The 16052-nt window shown below is 38.3% G+C and overlaps 1 long non-coding RNA gene across 11 annotated transcripts in view; it reads left to right on the forward strand.

Annotated features, from left to right (window-relative positions):
• Positions 1-16052, forward strand: part of LOC135230104 (uncharacterized) — a 617741-nt gene that overhangs the window by 18933 nt on the left and 582756 nt on the right. The window lies entirely within an intron of this gene.

A 16052-nucleotide genomic window follows, 5' to 3' on the forward strand; every position in this document is an offset into this window, starting at 1 on the left:
CATGTACTTATCTTTTACCAACTTAGCACTGCTTTTCACTGGCTCTGGAGGCTTGTGTAGACTTTCCACCACTCGGTCTCTTCTGATGTGAAAAACATGTCCCGAGCATCACTGCTTGCCTCACCGCACATGCCATCCAATCCAGCCTGCAGGGTGCTTGTTTCTGCCGGGTCAGGTCTGTCAACCTCTCACTGCTTCTGAACCATATCCCCCTCCCCCTGCTACTAAGTCCAATTCTGTAACTTCACCTTTGATGTTCAGGGCCATCACATTCCTGAATCTGACACTATCAGAGAAACTTATCTCTGAGAAAATGAAATAGGGATGAGGCAGTAGGCAGAACAAACCCGTCGGGTTGGAGTGGATTCTGATGCATAATGACCCTATAGGTCAGAGTAGAACTGCCTCATAGGGTTTTCAAGGAGCGGCTGTTGCATTTGAACTACGGGGCCAGGGTATATTTGGAGCGCTGGTGGTGCAGTGGTTAAGAACTCAGCTGCTAACCAAAAGCTTGGCAGTTCGAATACATTAGCTGCTCCATGGAAACATGGGGGCAATTCTACTCTTTCCTATAGCGTTGCTATGTGTTGAAATCAATTCACCAGCAATGGGTTTGGTTTTTTGGTTTACATGCCTACATGAGTAAAATTTGTCTTGAATCTCTAAACTTAATTCTAACGTAAGAATGATATTGTAGCACTTCTCCATAAAGGTTTGTCTTAAGTCATCAGGATAAAAACCAAACCCACTGCCGTCGAGTCGATTCTGACTCATCCCGCCCCTATAGGACAGCGTAGAAATGCCCGATAGAGTTTCCAAGGAGCGCCTCGTGGATTTGAACTGCCGTCCTCTTGGTTAGTAGTCGTAGCACTTACCCACTATGCCACCAGGCTTTTCTCATCAGGATAAGCCTGTGCTGATTTATTGGGTACCTTCAGGAATTCTTCATCAGTTATATTCACATTAAGAAGGAAAAAAATATCAGAAGGAACTTCATATATCTTCACCCTTCATTTCATGCAAGATTCAAGTGTGTTAGTGATGATGGTTATGTGAAATTGATCTCTGGCACTCAATACTTCTGGAGCATTTCTCTCATTTACTTGTTTCTTTTAATGCTTCTGCAACAATAAAGTGCTTGATAATCAGTATTTGGCAGTATTTGTTTTATTGTGTTTTCAAAATGTTCTCTTCTGTAAATATCTTGTTAATAGCTGGTAGAGATCCATGCATGTCTACAAATTTACTTCTGAATCTTGGAGAATTGACTCATCAAATGAAAATGATGCAATATATTATTATATATAACAATTATATGGTCTGCATTTACATTTTGTTGGTGACGTTTTAAGCTTCTGTTCTGGTGTCTCCTTTTTGTGACTGGTCTTCAGCAATATTCTTTATGGCACCTAGAATCTGAGTGTGTGATTCCAGGATTGCACTCGTTGCTATAGCATGTGCTTCCCAGTGGGTATTAGAAAGACATTTTAATGCTGATCATTGCCTATGAACAGCTCATCGGTGAATACAGATGGCAAAAAATTTGTAAAATATCTGAATAGAAGAAAAAAATCATTTTTTTGACAAAAATCCATTGTGATATATCCTATAAAATTAAGTGAATATGCAGCACCTTGGTATGAAAATGGCATATTCATTACATTCCAGAATTTTCTGTTGCATGCCTTTATCATGCAGTGACATTTCCCAGCATTGTGATAGGGTTGGTCTCTGCACTTCGAAAAGCCAATTTTGCAAACTTCGCCTAATTAGTGAAACACTTGGTTTGCAATGTCTTTGAGGGCTAATGCGATGTGTTCTCCTGACTTGCTTGGTACATGTTATGCCTTCTTTCCCTCAAGTTTCTTCAATTTGTAACGGAAATGTCTAGCTTGTGCCTTTTATGCCATTGTACCTTTGGAAACAGATAACTTGTGTCCTAGATTTCACAGATGAAGAGGGATTTTTGAATTTTGGACTTGGACTTGATTTAAGACTTTTTCTATGCTATGAGGGGATGAGGAAACCCTGGTGGCCTAGTGGTTAAGTGCTACGTCTGGTAACCGAAAGGTCAGCAGTTCGAATCTGCCAGGCGCTCCTTGGAAACTCTATGGGGAAGTTCTACTCTGTCCTATAGGGTCGCTATGAGTCAGAATCGACTGGACGGCAGTGGGTTTGGTTTTGGTTTGTGATGGGATGAATATGTTTTCCATTTGCAAGAATGTGATGTTGGGGCGGCCAAAGGGTAGAATGTCATGGATTGAACTATGTCCCCCCAAAATATGTGTATCAACTTGGATCGGCCATGTGAGGTTGTCCTCCATTTTGTGATGGTAATTTTATGTTGAGAGGATTAGGGTGGGATTTTAACACCTCCCTGATCCGAGATACAGGGAGTTTCCCTAGGGTGTGGCCTGCACCACCTTTTATCTCTCAGGAGATGAAAGGATAGAGAGTTGGGGGCCTCATACTACCAAGAGCAGAGCGTGTCCTTTGGACCTGGGGTCCCTGCGCCTGAGAAGCTCCTTGACCATGGGAAGATGGAGGACAAGGACCTTCTTCCAGAATCAACAGAGAGAGAAAGCCTTCCCCTGGAGCTGATGTCCTGAATTTGGACTTGTAACCTACTAGACTGTGAGAAAATAAATTTCTCTTTGTTAACGCCATCCACTTATGGTATCTGTTATGGCAGCACTAGATGACTAAGGCAGCCATGATTTTAGCTTCTGTTTTGGAGTTTCCTTTTTGTATCTAGTCTTCAGCAATATTCTGTGTGGGGCCTAGAATTGTACTTGTTGCTATAGCATGTGCTTCCCAATGTGTATTAGACATTTTAATGCTCAATCATTGCCTGAATATGTTTTAAGAACAGCTCATCAGTGAGTAGAGGTGGCAAAAAATTTATAAAGTAACTGAATATTAGAAAAAACATCAATTGCTTTTGGACAAAAAAAAACTATTGTGATACATCCTACAAAATTAAGGGAATGTGCAGCACCTTGGTATGAAAATGGCATATTAATTTCATTCCAGAATTTTCTGTTGTATGCCTTTGTAATGCAGTGACGTAATGGCAGCATTGTCATAGGATTGGTCTCTGCACTTAGAAAAGTCAATTTTGCAAACTTCACATAATTAGTGAAACACTTGCTTTGCAACGTCTTTACCAGTATGATTTTTTAAGCTAGTAAATGTGATAAATCACCGCACAGGTTTTCTATCTGTTGGAGATACGGATCTTTAAACAATACTTAGCTGGCCTGTATGAGAAGGCTCAGAAGTGGAATCCACAGACAAAATAAAATATCGAGCTATACTTATTTCACTGACAGTAGTTGATTGAACTTCATCACTTATCAAGAATATAAATTTTTTACACATTATTTTAGAATTATGGAATGGATTGCCCTTTCCTGTGTTACCGTGTTTTGAGATGTGACTTGCTAAAAATAGATCAAATGAGCAGCAAGTTGAAGCCAACTTTAAAATTTTCCATTTCGTGGGGACCCAAAGACTTCATTTCTTTTTCACGAAGATAGTCCCCATTCAGTGATTGTTATGACAACAACGACACATTACAAAATGGCTTTTCAATACTGATGTTCATTAATTTGTGATTCCAGTTCATAAATTAAGCCAGAACAATGTGTTTGGTTTAAATAGGATAACATAATCTCTGTGAATTGAACTATTTTCATGTTTACCGATCCTATTCAATTTGCACCAATTGCTAAATTCATCTGTAGCAATTCAAGAATTAAATGAGGATGACGGGTTTGTTTGTTTGGTTAGTAGGTTTGCAAACAAAACAATACACAGAGCTGACTGATGGAGATTGCAGTAGCCACTCCCTCTTATAATTTTCATCATTAACTTTGCACTCTAGAAAAAATTCTGGCTACAGAACTTTGTTTACCATCCAGGAATTTTCAACACAAATTTACAAGTGGACAATTGTGATGTTGACAATCACTTGGGCCTCTTTTGATCCAGTAATTTACTTCATTGGAAGAAAATTATTCCACAAGGCAGGATCTGCATGTCTGTTATTTATGCGCTCTGCAGATGTGACAATTTAATATTCTTAGTTTCACTTTGTAGATCATTACTAATTTTTTTTTTTACTACATCAAGAAATGGATGCAGAATTTGGAACAAATTCTGTTATATTTGTATTGCCATCGTTAATTTCAGCACTAGTGGTACTAGTAGGATGATTCCCACCCATTAAGCACGTACCTTTAATGCAAGAAGTCTCTGCTGATTTATTACATTCTAAAAAGGAATTTTGGAATTGTCTTTAGGGATTCACAAATCATTTTCTTTTTATCTTCTGCAGGCTTCCATTTTTGCACTCCACTTAGTTATTGGCAAAATGAAAATTTTGCCTGGATATAAAATTATGTTACTTTTTAAGTTTGATTCTACTATAACAATGAATTTGAATAATAGAAAATAAATTTATAAAACAGGTAGTTTATAAAATAGAATTTACTTTAGAATTTAGACATTAACAGAAAAAATTTATATTTGAAAATTAAATAACTCATTGCTGTGGATTAAATTTTAACTAACAGTGACCCTATTGGACAGAATAGAACTGCACAGCAGGGCTTCTAAGGAGAGGCTGGTTGAAACCTTTTAGTTTCAGCCAAGCTCTTAACCACTCTTCCACCAGGGCTACATTTGAAAATTAGTAAGTAAAAATGTTAATTTGGACCATGAGATTTTGTTCTTCAGGTCTTAGATAGTCCAAAGAAATAGTACATGATATCCTTCTCCATGGACTAATTCCTTCTGAAAACAGGTCCAAAGTATGTAGGATGTAGCCCAGCCATCTTTGCTTCTAGGCTAGGGTACGTTCTGGTTATACTTCTTTCAAGATAGATTTTTTTGTTCTTTTGGCAGTTCATGGTATATTCAGAATTCTTCACCAACACGACAATTAAAAGGCATCAATTCTTCTTCGGTCTTCCTTATTCATCAGCCAGCTTTCCCACACATACGAGGCCACTGAAAACACTGTGGCTTGGATCAGTTGCATCTTAGTTTTCAAGGTGATGTCTTTGCTTTTCAACACTTTAGAGGTCTTTTGCAGCCGATTTGCCTAATGCAATGCATCTTTTGATTTCTTAACTGCTGTTTCCATGGGTGTTGATTGTGGATCCAAATAAAATGAAATCCTTGACAATCTCAATCTTTTCTCCATTTATCATGATGTTGCTCATTGGCCCAGTTGTGAGGATTTTTGTTTTCTTTATGTTGAAGTGCAATCTATACTGAAGGCCGTGGTCTTTGATCTTCATCAGTAAGTGCTTCAAGTCCTCTTAGCTTTTAGCAAGCAGGGTTGTGTCATCTGCAAAATGCACGTTGTTAATAAGTCTTCCTCCAATCCTGATGTCTTGTTCTTCATATAGTCTAGCTTCTCAGATTATTTGCAGATTAAATAAGTATTGTGAAAGGATACAACCCTGACACACACCTTTCCTGACTTTAAACCACGCAGTATCACTTTTTTCTGTTTGAACGTCTACCTCTTGATCAGGTTCCTCATCAGCACAATTGAGTGTTCTGGAATTCCCACTCTTCGCAATGTTATCCATAATTTGTTATGACCCAAGCAGTCAAATGCCTTTGCATAGTCAATAAAACAGGTAAACATCTTTCTGGTATTCTCTGCTTTCAGCCAGAATCGATATGACATCAGCTGTGATATCCCTCCTTCCATGTCCTCTTCTGAATCCTGCTTAAATTTCTGGCAGTTCCCTGTCAATGCACTGCTGCAGCTGCTTTTGCATGATTTTTAGCAGAGTATTACTTGCATGTGATATTAATGATATTGTTTGATAATTTCCACATTTGGTTGGATCACCTGTCTTAGGAATAGGTGTAAATATGCATCCTTTCCAGTTCATAGGCCAGGTAGCTGTATTCCAAATTTCTTGGGATTAGACAAGTGAGCGATTCCAGTGCTGCATCCATTTGGTGAAACATCTCAGTTGGTATTCCATCAATTCTTGGAGGCTTTTTTTTCTCACCAATTCCTTCAGTGCAGCATGGACTTCTTCCTTCAGTACCATCGGTTTCTGATCATATGCTACTTCCTGAAATGGTTGAAGGTCGACCAATCCTTTTTGGCATAGTAACTGTGGGTATTACTTTCATCTTCTTTTGATGCTTCCTGCGTCATTTAATATTATACCTGTAGAGTCCTTCAGTATTGCAACTCAAGGGTTGAATTTTTTCTTCAGTTCTTTCAGCTTGAGAAATGCTGAGTGTGTTCTTCCGTTTTGGTTATCCATCTCCAGATCTTTACACATGTCATTATAATACTTTTTCTTCTCAAGCCCCCCTTTGAAATCTTCTGTTCAGCTCTATTACTTCGTCATTTCTTCCTTTCACTTTAGCTACCCGACATTCAAGAGCAAGGTTCAGAGTCTCTTCTGACATCCGTTTTGGTCTTTTCTTTCTTTCCTGTCTTTTAAAGGACCTCTTGCTTTCTTCATGTGTGATGTCCTTGATGTCATTCCACAACTCACCTGGTCTTCAGTTGTTAAGTTTAACACATAAAATGTATTCTCGAGGTGGTCTCTAAATACAGGTGAGATATACTCAAGGTCGTACTTTGGCCCTTTCTGACTTATTCTAATTTTCTTCAGTTTCAACTTGAACTCCCATATGAGCAATTGACAGTCTGTTTCACAATCGATCCCTGGCCTTGTTCTGACTGATGATATGAGTTTTCCCATCTTCTCTTCCCACAGATGTAGTCAGTTTGATTCCCGTGTATTCCATCTGGTAAAGTCCACGTGTATAGCTGCCGTTCATGTTGGTGAAGAAAGATATTTGCAGTGGATGAGTCACTGGTCTTGCAAACTTCTTTCATGAGATTTCTGGCATCATTTCTATCAGCAATGCTGTATTTTCCAACTACTTTTCCTTCTTTGTTTCCAACTTTAACATTCTAATGACCAGTAATTATCAATGCATCTTGATTGCATGTTTCATCAATTTCAGGCTGCAGAAGTTGTTTAAAATCTTCAATTTCTTTGTCTTTGGCATTGGTGGTTGGTGCATAAATTTGAATAGTCATATAAACTGGTCTTCCTTGTAAGTGTATGGGTATTAGCCTATCAGTGACAACATTGTACTTCAGGCTAGATCTTGAAATGTTCTCTTTGATGATTAATGTAACGTCATTCTTTTGACTCTGGTGGAATATCCGTGTTTGTAAGACTGCTCACAGACTGTTTCACCAGAGAGTTTTCTGGTACTGCGATATCTACCACTAATCTCTGTGATCCCTGTGAACTGGCAAAATAAGAATAGTGCTATAGATTTCTTCCAAATACAGAAAACATAATTATGAAAATGTTCTTGCCGTTGATTATGTTCTTTACCAATCTGTTCGTATGGGATTTTTGATACTTCGCTCGAAAAATGAGTCCAAGGTGCTGTGATGTGATTGTTTACTTTGTGTGGCCTTTCTAGCCATGGTCTTATAACATCCACCCTGGCGCTTGGGCAGGACTGTGTGATAGGGTAGTTGTGGCTCACCAAGGGGATTGTTTAGTTTTCCCTTCAAAGAGAACCAGTTCCAGAGCAAAGAGGAGGATTCAACTCCCATCAAGGAAGAACAGCCAGGAGCTGAGCATATATTATGGACCTGAGATCCCTGCACTGAGAAGCTCCTAGAAGCAGGAGACTGAGATAGAGAGAGGAAGCTGTAACCCTGAAGACGGTAAGATGCCATGGCAGGAGAGACCAAGCAACAGGGACCCGGCTATAGGAGATGATGGCCCATGGAGAAGGAAAGCTGAGTGCCTTTGGAGAGAGGCCCAAGGCCAGGCAGAGGCACGCCTATGAGCACAGGAGGGAAGAGGCTGTCCTGATAGAAGAACTGTATTCTGAGTGTCTCTGAGCCTGAGTTGTAACTGTTACTTCCCTAATAAACCCCATAATCATGAATATGGACTGTGAGCTCTGTGTGGCCGTTGCAATGAATTATTGAACCCAGCAGAGAAGTAGGGAGTGCTGTGTGAGGGACAGTTGGTGTCAGAGTTAGTGAAGATGGTGGAGAGAGGGTAGTTTTTTCACCAATGCCTTCAATGCAGCTTCGATTTCTTCCTTTTATACCATCAGTTCTTGATCTTATGTTACCTCTTGAAATGGTTGAAAATTATCCAGTTCTACTGCAGTAGCTATATTAATATCAGACAAATTATACTTCAGAAAAAGGAGTATTATTGGGAATAAGTAGGGACATAACATAATAGAGGTTCAATTCTCCAAAAAGATACAACAATCCTAAATGTGTACGTATTTAACAACAGGGCTCCAAAATACAAAAACTAATAAATCTGAAAGGGGAAATGGACAAATACGCATTTATAATTGATATCAGTACTTTTCTATCAACAATTAATAGAGCCCTGCTAGTTGAAGTCCAAAGCATCTGTGTGATGTCTATGTGTGTGTGTCTATGTGTGTATGTACGTATAGAGTATAAAGACAAGTAATACAGAAATAAACATAGATACATGTTGTAGTCCTTGGGAGGTGCAAACGGTTAATGCATTCAGCTGCTAACCAAAATGTTGAAGGTTTGAGTCCACCCAGAGGCACTTCGGAAGAAAGGCTTGGCGATCTACTTTTGAAAAATTAGCCATTGAACTGACACACTTGAGTGTCAGTACTACTCTGACACACATGGGGGGAGGGGTCACCGTGAGTCAGATCAGCTTGATAGCAATTGAATGATTTTTTTATTAATTCTGCCAATATTTGTCTTTTAATTGGTATCTTAGGCTGGGTTCTCCAGAGAAGCAAAACCAGTGAGATATATATTTAAATAGATTTATATCAAGGAAATGGCTCACGAGGCTGTAGAGGCTGGTAGGTCTCAAGTCCATGGGTCAGGCTGGTGGCTTCTCCTGACTCACGTAGATGCAGGGACTGCAGAACTGAAGATCTGCAGGTCATACAACAGGTCTGTGGCTCACAGGCTGCAAAGGCTGACAAATCTCAAGATCGGCAGTTAAGCTGGCAGGTCGTGGCTCACAGACTGCGGAGGCTGATGAATCCCAAAATTGGAAGGTAAACTGAAGGTTCAAGTCCCAAAAACTTGAGATCAGATGAAGAGGAGCCAGCTGCAGGATTCAGAGTGAGCAAAAGCTCAAGAGCCTTGCCAGAAAGTCCACCTATATTGGATGCAGTCCACACCCCTGAGGAAACTCCCTTACATCTGATTGGCTACTCACAGCAGATCCCATCACGGAGGTAATCGCATTATATCACATCTCATTATGGAAGTGATTTCATCCGTATACGACTGCTAAACTACATCATAACTGCCAAAGCACTGAGAATCATGGTCCGACAAAGTTGACACACAACTTTAATGATCCCAATTGTGAATTTAATCTATTTATATTTAAAGCGATTAATGATAAGGAAGGACTTATATCTTCTACTTTGTAGTAGTAGGTCATATATGTATTTTGTTGCTCATTTTCTTCACTACTGTCCACTTTTGTGTTTGACTGATTTTTTTCAAGTGTACAATTTTGGTCCTCTCCTTATTTCCTTTCCTTATATTGTTTAACTTCTTAGTGGTGACCATGTGAATTACAATTAAGATCTTATATTTATAACAATCTTCTTTTAATTAATATAAATTTACCTTCAACAGTATGGAAAATTCTGCTTTTATTCAGCTCAGTTACCTCCCCTACTTACGTTGCTGTTACAAAAATTGCGTCTTTATACATTGTGTGTCCATTAAGAGAGATGTGTAAGTATTTTTATGCATTCGTGCTTTAAATCATATATGAAAAAAAGAGAGGCGTGATATAAAAATATTACTGACTTTGTTTTATCTAAGTAGTTACCTTTACGGAGTCTTTGTTTCTTTTTATGGCTTCCACTTACTGTCTAGTGTCCTTTCATGCCAGCCAGAATGATTCCCTGTGGCATTTCTCATAAGGCAGTTCTGCTACTAACTCACTCCCTCAGGTTTTGTGTATCTGGGCATGTCTTACTTTCGCCTTCATTTTTGAAAGATAGTTTTGCTAGATATTGACATCTTGGTTCATAGTTTTGTTTCTGTATTTTTTTTTTTTTTCCAGTGCCTTAAGTACATCATCCCACTATTTTCTTGTCTCAGTGGTTTCTGGTGAAAAATCAACAGTTAAACTTGTTGAGACTCTCTTGTACACTAGGAGTCACTTATCTCTTACTGCTTTCAAGTTTCTGTGTTTGTCTTTTGACATTTTGATTATGTCTGTCTGTGGATATCTATGTATTTATTGTCCTTTGAGTTTATTGAGCTTCTTGGATATCTAGATGACATTTGGGAACCTTCCAGTCATTACATTTTCAAATATTCTTTCTGTCCTTTCATGTTTCTTTCCTTTCTGGGACTCCTTAATGAGTATATTGGTATGCTTGATGTTGTCCCTCAGGTCCCTTAGGCTCTGTTCATTTTCTTCATTCTTTTTCCTTTATGCTCCTGAGTTAGAACAATTTCAGTTGTGCTTTTTCAAGTTTACATTTTCCTGCTTTCTTGCTCAAATCTGCTGTTGAGCTCCTCTAATGAAATTTTTATTTCAGCTATTCTACTTTTCAGCTCTGTAATTTCTTTTTGGCTCTTTTGTATAATATTTCTTTATTAATATTTTCTACTTGTTCATACATTCTTCTCTTGGTTTCCTTTTTTTTTTTTTTGTCTATGGTTTCTTTAGCTCTTTGAGGAAATTTAAGACAATTGGTTTAAAATCTTTGTCTAGTAATCCCAATATCTGTGTTTCCTTAGGGATGCTTTCTGTTCATTCTCTTCTTTCTTCTTAACAAATGAACCATCCTTTTCTTTTTTCTTTTTATGACTTAAAATAGTGTGTTGAAAACTGAATATTTTAAACATTATAATGTAACTCTGGAAATCAGATTCCCTGTCATTAGGGTTTGCTTTTTTTCTTTTTTTTTCTTAAATTGTTGAGGGCCAGTCATCCATTTGCTTAGTGATGTTCCCAAACTATTTCTGCAAAGATTGTATGTCTTCTCATGTGTGGACACTGAAGTTCTGTTCTGTTATGTCAGCAGTCAGTTCATGACCTGACAGTGATTTCTTTAAAAGCTTGTAGCCAAAAACAAAAAGGAACATTATCCCAGTCTTTGCAGATTGGCTCTGAACTGGGGCATTCTTTCAATGCTAAGCAAGAGTGCCTAAAACTCTGCCTTAGCCTTCACTTCCTGCCCCCATGGAGCCCAAAGATCAGCCAGAGGTGCAAGCCCAGAGCTTTGTCAGGATCTTTATGAGCATGTCTTCATCCTTAGGCAAGAACATTGCACTCCAGATTCCTCAGTATATGTGGTAGCCCTTCAAAGCCCTTAAACCACCAGGCGTCTTCCTCTCAGCCTCCTTGTTTCCAAGCTTTTGGATGTCTCTGCTGTTTTCTCTGTCCTTCATCCTTTGACCCTGGAGGTAGGACCAATTCTTTGAGGTTTGTACTCCTCAGTTTCCATCACATCATACATTTTTTCTTGTGTGCTGTTGAGTAAATTCTGACTCATAGTGACTATAGGATGGAGTAGAACTTCTCCAAAGGGTTTCTAAGGCTGTAATCTTTATGGAAGGAAACAGTCATATCTTTTTCCTGTGGAGTAGTTGGTGGATCAAATCAAAAGGTTTAACAGCTGAGTGCTTAACCACTGCACTACTGGGGCTCCTTTTGACATCATGCATCATAATAGACTTTTAACACACCCCTCAGAAACATAGAAGTCCATAAATTATCAAGGATACAGAAGATTTAACATGTATAAAAATACCAAATTGATATATGTGTATGTGTGTGCATTATCTAACCACTAAAGAATATACATTCATCTCACGCACATAGTGTTTATAAAAATTGACTATATACTGTGTTATAAAGCAAGTTTCAACAAATTTCAAGAGTCTGCAATAATATAGAGGATACTATGTAAGTACATCATAATTAAAAAAGAAACCATCTTAGAAAAAGAAAATACAAAATCTCCATGTCCTTGGATATTTTAAAATACTATGAGTCAAAAAAGACATCATGATGAAAATTAGAATACATTTTGAAGTGAACAATTATGAACATAGTGCATGTAAAAAGTTGTGCAGTACAGACAATATAATATAGGAAACTTATAGCCTTAAAAATATAATTGGAAAGAACAAATCTTGAAAAATAAGTGAGTTAAACATCCATTCAAAATGTTGGGAAAAAAACAGAAACAAACATTCATAGAAATTTTTGTTTCTATTAATGATTGAATACATGCAACAGACGATCAACGAAGACTAAAGTTGATTCTTAGAAAGTGCTAGTAAAATTGACAAACTTTAGGGAAGACTGATCAAGAGAAAAAGAATGAAGGTATAAATACCGAATATCAGGAATTAGAAAGAAAATGACTACAGATCTTGCAGAACATAAAGATAACGTGAGAATGTTATGAACCATATTAGTCAATAAATTTGCAAATTTAGGTAAAGTAGGCAAACGCATCATACCATGTAAGTTAATAACAACGATTCAGGAAGAAACAGGAAGCAAAAGTAATTCCACAACTGTTAATAGAATTGAATTAGAGCTCAAACTATTCTCAAAAAGAAAACTTCATGTCAGATGGCTTTTCCTGCAAATTCTGCCAAATATTCAAGAAATATTTCACAAATTCTTCAATATAAAATGAAATATATACCCAAACTCCTTTGTAAAGCTTGTAGAATGAATATTGATACCAAAACCTGACAAGAGCAGCACAAGATGGGAAAATTACAGGCCAATGTCACTGATGAACATAGATGCAAAATATGAAAATAAATAGGCAAAACAAATGCAGCAATACTGTAAAGAAGAATATATTATGACCAAGTTGGGTCTATCCCAAGAATTCAAGGTTAGTTTAACATTCAAAAATGAATCAGTATAATTTACCATATGTACAGGAAAAATAAATGTGATTATATTAATAGGTGTAATAAAATAAGTATTTGATAACCTTCAGCATCCACTCATGTTTTTTAAAAGAACATCTAGCATGCCACGAGACCAGAAGAACCAAAATGTTCCTGGCTACTGTCGCTGAACATTTTGATCAAAGAGTCCATAGAAAAGCCCTGATCAAAAGGGGGAAATTGCAGAACAGAATTTCAGATTCTCATGAACCCCAGACTTTTTGGAGCCATTGAGGGTGAATGAACTCCTGAAACTATTTCCGTGAGATATTCTTTAAACATTACACCAAAAGCCTTCCCTTGAATTATCTTAAAACCGAAGTATAAAAAAGAAAAAATCAAACTGTTGCTGTTGAGTTGATTCTGACTCAGAGACCCTGTAGAACAGAATAGCACTGCCACATAGGGTTTCCAAGGTGCAGGTGGTTGATTCAAACTGCTCTTCTTTTGCTTGGCTACTGTATCACTTAACCACTGTGCCACGAGGGCTCCAGAACATTAGCTTACTTAACTAATAAAAATGGTCTACCTTGAGCATATGCTCTTTTAAGAACTGTCTACATGGCATCAGATTGACAACAGCTACTGAAAAGATTAGATAGGAACCTTAAGGAGCAGTGGGTTTATGTTAATGACAGAGGAACAACTCAGAAAAAGAGGGTAAGAATGGTTGCACAACTTGAATGTAACCGATGTCATTAAATTGTACAGGTAGAAACTGTTAAGTTGGTGTGTTTTGCTGCATACATTCTCCACCACAAAAAATAAATTTACAGGTAATAACAAAAAATGTCAAGGAGAGCTAAATATTTTGAAAATAAGACAGATTTGCATGTGAGGGAAGGAGTGGGGTGAGGTGTTTTAGATTAATAGTCAGAAGGCTTATGGGAGCAGGATATTTGAGGAGATAACTGACCTATATCAAAGGAGAGAATAGCTGTATGAAGTTCTGGAGGGAGGATATTGCCAATAAAGGCAAGAGTTGTTTCTGAGGCCCTTAAATAACCAAGTGTTTTGGCATGTTTGAGGAAGCTCAGGAAATAAGTCATGGCGAGTGTGGAGTGAACCGAGGGAAGACTGTTAGTATGGTGGGCAAGCCCCGCATCATGAAAGACCATGGGAAGCGTTTGGGAATTTTTCCTAATCGCCATGAGAAGCCACTGAAATGATGCTGTTATGTAGACTGTAAGAGGGAAGATCAGTGGCATGGAGTCCAGTTTTAACCAAGAGATGATGGTGGCTGTAAGGTGGAGGTAGTGAGAAGTGGATAGAGTCAGGATTTATTTTAAGGTAGCGCCAAGAGTCCAGAATATGTGTCAATGGATTGGATGCAAGATTTGAATAAAGGAGAGAAATCAAGGGTGATTTCTAGGTTTTTGTCCTGAACAACCCAGAGGATAGTGAGAATATTTGCTGAGATAAGGAAGACTGGGAGGTAAATAAGACACTTGGAGCAAGAATTTTATTTGAACCACATTAAGTTTGAGATGCCTAGTAGACATTCAAGGGGAGATGTAGTCAGCCATGGGTGAAGGAACAACAGGACAGAGTGTGTAAATGAGGGTATCCTAGAGCTCAGGTGGAATTGACTGCCATGAATTGGCTCAGATAACCTAGACAGTGAGAAGTGATGAGTGATGTTACTTAAACAGGGCATGGAAATCAATGAAAAAGGTGTGGGAGTGGCAGGGAGGCTAAGGTAGAGAAGTTTCTCTCTCCCTAAACCTGATTGGCTGGATTTGAAGACATCATAAGTTCGTGTATGAGAAATATCCAGCAAATTACCAGTTGATTTAATAAATTGATAACAAAGTCTACCTTTCAGCCAAAGATTGAAAAACAAACAAACCAATTGCCATCTAGTGGATTCTGACTCTTAGCAACCCTATAGGAGGGAGTAGAACTACCCCATAGGGTTTCTAGGGAGCAACTGATGGATTCAAACAGCAGACTTTTGGTTAGCAGCTGAGCTGTTAATCACTGCACCACCAGGGCTCAGACCAAGAATAACACACGTGAGGAACTTACTCCTTAGTTCAATCAAGTATGAGACCAAATGGGCAATACCTGCTCAAAAGCAAAGATGAAAAGGCAGGAAAGGACAGGAAACCTGGACGAATGGACATGGGGAACCTGAGGTGGACAGGGAAAGGGGGAGAGCGCTGACACAAAGTGGGGATTGCAACCAATGTCACGAAACAGTTTGTGTATCAATTTTTGAATAAGAAACTGATCTGTGCTGTAAACTTTCACCTAAAACCCAGTAAAATTAAAAAGAAAAAAAAAATCAAATAAAGCTCAGTATAAAAAAAAATAGGAAAAGAATCATTTTAATGGGAAAACGTAGATTGTAAAAATGCGTATGACTCACCCCCATTTTAAAGAGTATAATATTCTGTAGTTTGATATGTATTTGCACTGGAAGCTTGGAAGCAGACTTAGAGACGTGGATACCTCAGGTGCTGGGATTTAAAAAATACATGGATTTATTTTTTAAAATTCGTCTGTTATTGGTAGTTTAAAACGGGTCTTCAGTTATCAAAATATCAAAAATAATCAAAAGAATACCTGTATAACCTGCTTTTTAAATAAAGAAAATCCACTGAGATAGCTCACAACTGACAATTCCCCAGCTGGGTAATCGGCCAGGTGAGGGGCATCAAGGCGACCAGGTGAGGATGGTCCAGACCAAATGGAGAGGAGAGGAAGCCCCACCCAAGCGTTGGGGGGAGGTGCAGAGGGCACCTCCTCTAAGGGTCATTTGTTTGCTGACCTCCGATGGCCCTCTCCGAGCCCACCAGAGGGCTCCCTGATGGCTTGACACTGACCATTTGGCCTCGGAGAGCCTGAGAAGCCCCCAAGGGAGGGTGTGGTTTAAAAAATATATTTCAATATATACATTCATATTTACACTCTATGCCAGTCTCTGTGCTTCTAGTCTTGTTTCTGTGCAATCATGTAGGTAATATACATAATATGCATTTCTTTGGAATTCATCATTCTGAGGGTCTTTTTAAAAACAAAAACCAAACCCATTTCCATGGAGTCAATTCCAGCT

Source organism: Loxodonta africana, unplaced genomic scaffold (genome assembly GCF_030014295.1).
Source record: "Loxodonta africana isolate mLoxAfr1 unplaced genomic scaffold, mLoxAfr1.hap2 scaffold_76, whole genome shotgun sequence".
Classification (NCBI taxonomy): Eukaryota; Metazoa; Chordata; class Mammalia; order Proboscidea; family Elephantidae; genus Loxodonta; species Loxodonta africana.